Here is a 6,000-nt window from a genome sequence, read left to right as displayed (position 1 = left end):
AGTATTAGTGCTATTCCTTATGAGCTTTACACGGAGATTATGCACGAAATTGGTTCTTGTGAACTTGAAGATATTGATGTGGTTATTCGGCTGGCTAATAGAGAAACTATCTCTCCAATTGGTATTGATGGGGATATGCCCATAGGGGGTGGGTCGCCAGTCCCAGTCGCCATGAAGATAGAGGCTTGGGTGGATCGCCAGTCGCCTAAGCGACTGGGCCCTAAGGCGACTGGGCCGTGATCCCAAGGAGGAGGTCCACACGGCTGGACAAGAAGATTACTTGCGAGAGGGATAGCGGATCCCGGGTTAGTAGCAACTGATATGATTCGGAGTTATCTCCATGTAACCCTAGGCCGGGGGTGCTTATATAAACCCCCGAGCTTAGGCCCTAGGGGACACCTTACTCGAGATCCAATCTCCCCCTGTAAGCTCTCGGCGTAGCCGCCGACTGAGCCCCCCCATTGTAATTCTCCACTGAGCAATAGAGATCTAGCAGGACGTAGGCCTTTTACTCTCCGGAGGGGCTGAACCTGGGTAAAACCCTTGCGTCTCTTGCACCTCGACCCGTAGATGGCAATGTTCCCTTCCCCTCGCATCAATGAAGTGCTACCCCCTGTAGCATCTGCCGTGGCTACATCCACGACAGTGGCGCCCACCGTGGGGCATGGGACATCAAGCCTTCGAGCTACGGCGAGGCCCTACTCGCCAGTTCGGCGGCCGGTTGCTTCCGGCAGGATGATCGCCACCGGCAATTTCTTCCACATCCAGCCAAGCACCTACCGGCCCGCCTCGTCACCTCTCACACACGCCTGGATGGTGCCGATCGGCTCCATCAACCTCTTCGTTGGGCTCGCCGGCGTCAGCGATCCCTCTGAGCCTCGCCCCCGTCGCTCACACGACCCCTTCGCGCCCGGGCAGCTCCTCACCGCTACTCGCCCGGTCACCGGCGAGGTATACGCGGAGGCTGAGGCGGCCCTGGGAGACGATGCCGAGTCGGCGGTCGTGGCACCGACCGCTAACTCCACCGTTGCCTCGGCAGCCACCGACTCCGCCGACACCGCTCCAGTCGCCGATTCCGCCGACACCATCCCGGCCATCAAATCCATCATCGCTGCGATCGACGCCGACTTCACCGACATCATCGCTACAACGTCGGTTGCGGGATCCACCGCTGCGTCCCCGACTGCCCGCTCCATCGCCACGGCATCGACCAAGGACTCTATCTCCCTGGTCTCCCACCCGAGCGACTTCGAAGGTGGCTTCGAGGACGACTCCATCCTCTCCCTCTTCGGCAGCGATTACGACTCGGACTCTGTCGAGGCCCCGCGTTACCGCTACCCGACCGCAGTCTTCATGGCAGGGGGTGAAGGAGAGATCGACGCCTTCACCACTCCCCTCCCCGCAACCGCCACCGCGACCGAGATCGAGGCGCACCGGGCGGCCCTCGAGGAGCAGAGGAAAAAGGAGCTCGCCGAAAGGCAGAAATTCCGCCTCGAGCAAGATGAAGTAAGGGCCGTGTCCCACTATCGTCAGCAGCGAAACCGCCGGCGCATGGAGCGCGCCCGCGCGAGCGACTTTCCCAGCGCACGCCTTAACTTCGACGACCCAGACGGAGAAATCCGGGTCGCCCGAGTCCAAAACCCTGACATCCCGGAAGGAAGTCGGGCTGCTGCAGATAGAACAGCGCGCGGAGCACCACCGCCACCCCCACCACCACCACCCGAAGTTCCTCGGGCAGAGGTCGACGCCAACGGCCTACCACTGCACTCGTCTCCAGCCGACAACGTGGCAGCTGCGCAGGCCGTCCTCGCAAGAATCCCCGAAACGGGAGACGGCGCGATCCTCGTCCAGCACGCCAAGGCTTTGGTAGCCAAGGCATTGGAGCAGCAGCACGCCGCAGCCGACTCGCAGGGGCGACTCTATTCGCGCACATCCGCCGCCGCGCGGCGTCGTCGGGACGCGGCAAACCGCGCACTCGGCAACGCCAACAACGGCCGGCCGCCAGCACCGCGCGCGGCCCACTCGTCTATCATCCGAGGGGAGCCGCGGCCCGCGCGGGTGATGGTCGCCGCTAACGGCAGCCAGCCGACGCCGAACCCACATCGTCAACGACCAAGAATGGCGGGCGCGCAATCGATTGAACGACCGCCACGCCGATGAAGCCCCGCGCCGAGCGCGTTCACCCGAATCGGCCCCGCTTGCTTCGGGACCGATGATTAGAGGCGAGCCGTACCCTGTGGGGTTCAAAGGACCCCGCGACATCGAGAAGTACGATACAAGCATTGACCCCACTGTCTGGATCGACTCGTACGCCATGGCAATGGGGATCCAGGGCCACTCCGAGTTACTCGCAGCGCGATACCTGCCCCTCATGATGGACGGCGTCAATCGCCATTGGTTCAACACCCTCACCGTCAACAGCATCGACTCCTGGGAAGAAGCCCGCGCCGCGTTCATCCAGCACTTCGCCAGCGCATACACCCGTGCCACAACCATAGAAGACCTAGATCGCTGCGTCCAAGGCCCGCGCGAGTCGACCCGCCGGTGGGTGCAGCGCTGGCAGGACATGTGGACGACCTCCAGCGGCATCAGCACGGACACGGCAATCTACTGCTTCCGACGCTGCTGCCGGTACGAACCACTAAGCGCCAAGCTCCGTCGCGTCAGCAGGGACAATATCTCAATCTCCGAGCTCTTCGACATCGCCACCCGCTACGCCGATGAAGACCCTACAGTCGACTCGGACGACGAGTACGGTCAACGACGCAATCGCCGCCCTGCGCACACGGAGCCTCGGCGTGGCGACTACCGTTTCGCCGGCCGGTCCAACAACGGCAAGCGCCGCGGAGAGGGAGGACACAACGAGCTAGTTGCTACCACCGATTACGAGCAGCGCGAGCCAAAATCGTTTCGGCGCGACACTCGTCCACCTCGGGAGGATCGGCCTCAGCCCAAGCGCTTCGACGCCCGCAGCCTCCTAGACGCACCATGCATCTATCACAGCAAGGAGGGCAAGCCCGCCAACCACACGACGGGAAATTGCTACTCCCTGAAGCAGATAGAAAGAGCTCGCCGCGCCAAGGAAAACGACGGCGGCAACCAGCACAAGGAGCGCGCCAAGGACCAAGACCAGCACAAGGGAGAGGGCTTCGGTCGCAGCGCCGGCTCGCTCCACACCTTCACCGGGGTCGGCGACAGGCGGGACAGTAAGGTCCTCGCAAGGGCAGTGGCGGTACACGCAGTCATACTTTCCGACGTACCCGGTGGCTCAACTGGTCCGAGCAAAGCATTACACGGAGCCGCGAAGATCACGCCCCCGCATCGAGTACCCCGGGCGAGTGGCGCTAGTCGTCAGGCCCAAGGTCGACGACTACGCGCTACCAAAAACCCTGATGGACGGGGGAAGCTCCATCAACATCATGTACTACGACACCTTCCAGCGGCTTGGCCTGCCGGACTCACGCCTTGAGAACACCAAGGTCACGTTCCACGGCATCGTCCCCGGGCGGAAGGCCTTCCCGATCGGCAAGGTGACGCTGCCAGTCACCTTCGGCACGCCCGTGAACTACCGTACCGAGCGGATAACGTTCGAGGTGGTGAACTTCAAAAGCTCTTACCATTGCGTACTCGGCCGACAAGCGTTCGCCCGCTTCATGGCGACCCCACACTACGCGTACAACATGATGAAGATGCCAGGGCCTCGAGGCGTCATCACCGTCCATGGCGACCCGGAGATGGCATTGGAATGTGAGGACGACAGCGCCAAGCTCGCCGACGCCGTCATCGCCGACGAACAAGACAACTCCGCCGAGCTCGCCAAGTACCCAGTCGACCGCAACGACCCCGCCATCCTGGAGAAGCCAACCGAGCTCGACTCGTCCGCAGCAACCTTCAAGGCCGCAGCAGGCACCCGCCAAGTAGATCTTGTAGAAAACGATCCAAGTAGGCAAGTTACCATTGGGACGGGCCTGTCCGCCCAATAGGAAAGCGCGCTCATCAAGTTCCTCCGTGAGAATCGAGATATCTTTGCATGGAAACCATCGACATGCCAGGTGTCCCGAGAGAACTTGCTGAGCACAAATTACATGTCGATCCCACCGCGCGACCCGTTAGGCAGGCAATGCGCCCTGTGGGAGAAGAACGGCGACGCGCAATCGCCGAAGAAGTAAACCGGCTGCTCGCTGCCGGCTTCATCATAGAAATCAAGCACCCGAAATGGCTGGCAAACCCAGTCCTAGTGCTAAAGAAGAACAAGACGTGGCGAATGTGTATCGATTACACAAGCCTCAACAGCGCGTGCCCCAAGGACCCATTCGTCCTACCGCGAATCGACCAGATTATCGACGCGGTCGCCGGGTCCGAGTCGCTATGCTTCCTTGATGCATACTCCGGGTACAATCAAATAAAGATGGCCAAGGGAGACCAAGAGAAGACTGCATTCATCACACCCCTAGGCGCCATCGCTACACGTCCATGACCTTCGGCCTCAAGAACGCCGGAGCAACGTACCAGCGGTGCATGAACAGCTGCTTAGAAAGCCAGATCGGCCGCAACGTGCATGTCTACATCGACGATGTGGTGGTCAAATCGACTCGACAGACCGACCTCGTCAGCGACCTCGCCGAAACATTCGCCAACTTACGGCGGTACAAGATCAAGCTCAACCCTTTGAAGTGCACCTTCGGGGTTCCATCCGGACCGCTGCGAGGCTACGTCGTCTCCAAGCGAGGCATCGAACCTAACCCGGAGAAGACACCGGCGGTCATGCGCACCAAGCAGCCAGCATGCCTAGTCGACGCGCAAAAACTCGCCGGTCGAGTCGCCGCCCTCGATCGCTTCATACCCGGCTCGGAGACAAGGCCATGCCACTATACCGCTTGCTCAAGAAGTCGGAATCATTCCGGTGGACAGACGAGGCGCAGCGGGCCCTAGAGGAACTCCGACGACGCCCTCTCGAATGCCCCTATCCTCGCGGCCCCGCTGCCAAAAGAAACCATGCTCCTATACGTCGCCGCGTCGAACCGCGCTATAAGTGCAGTCATGGTCGTCGAACGGAAGGAGGAAGGAAGGGAGCAACTGGTACAACGCCCGGTCTACTACATCAGCGAAGCCTTAATCGAATCCAAGCAACGGTATCCACACTACCAGAAGCTGGTGTACGCCGTCCTCAGGGCCCAGCGGCGACTGGCCCCTTACTTCCACGAGCACCCCATCAAGGTAGTCGCCTCAACACCACTCGCCGACATCATCCGCAACCGCGACGCAACTGGCCGGATCGCCAAGTGGGCAGTCGAGCTCGGCGTCCACAACATCACCTACGAGTCACGCCACGCCATCAAATCTCAAGCACTCGCCGACTTCCTCGCCGACTGGGAAGAGGCCCAGCAGCCAAGCTCCCCCGCGGACCTCAAACATTGGACGTTGCACTTCGACGGTTCTAAAAACCTCGAAGGAGCAGGCGCGGGAGTCGTCCTCACATCACCAAAGGGCGACACAGTGAAGTACGTCCTGCAACTCAGATTCGAGCCATGCACCAATAACATGGCCGAGTACGAGGCGCTCTGCACGGCATGCGAGTCGCAAAAGAGATGGGCGCAACACGGCTGCGCTGCCTCGGCGATTCCGACCTAGTCGCCAGCCAAACTTCCGGCACCTGCGACGCCACAGACGCCAACATGATCGCATACAAACGCGCCGTCGACCAAGCCGGCGCTAGCTTCGCCGGTCACGTCGTCGAGTGGGTTGACAGGCGCAAGAACGAAGAAGCCGACGCGCTAGCCGTAATCGGGTCCAAGCGACTTCAACCTCCTCCGGGCGTCGTCTGGACATGCTCACCACCCCTCGGTGCGCGCACCGCGCGAGCTGTACATTGCCGAGCATACTGGTCACGACTCCTACTTAGTAGCACTCGCCGTCGACAGCACCGATTGGACCGAGCCATACATAAGCTACCTCGAGAGCCAGGCACCGCCGATGGATGAAACCAAAGCACGCGCCATC

This window comes from Lolium perenne, chromosome 3 (genome assembly GCF_019359855.2).
Source record: "Lolium perenne isolate Kyuss_39 chromosome 3, Kyuss_2.0, whole genome shotgun sequence".
NCBI classification, from domain to species: Eukaryota; Viridiplantae; Streptophyta; class Magnoliopsida; order Poales; family Poaceae; genus Lolium; species Lolium perenne.
The sequence above is the reverse complement of the archived record's forward strand: the minus strand, read 5'-3'. Positions refer to the sequence as shown.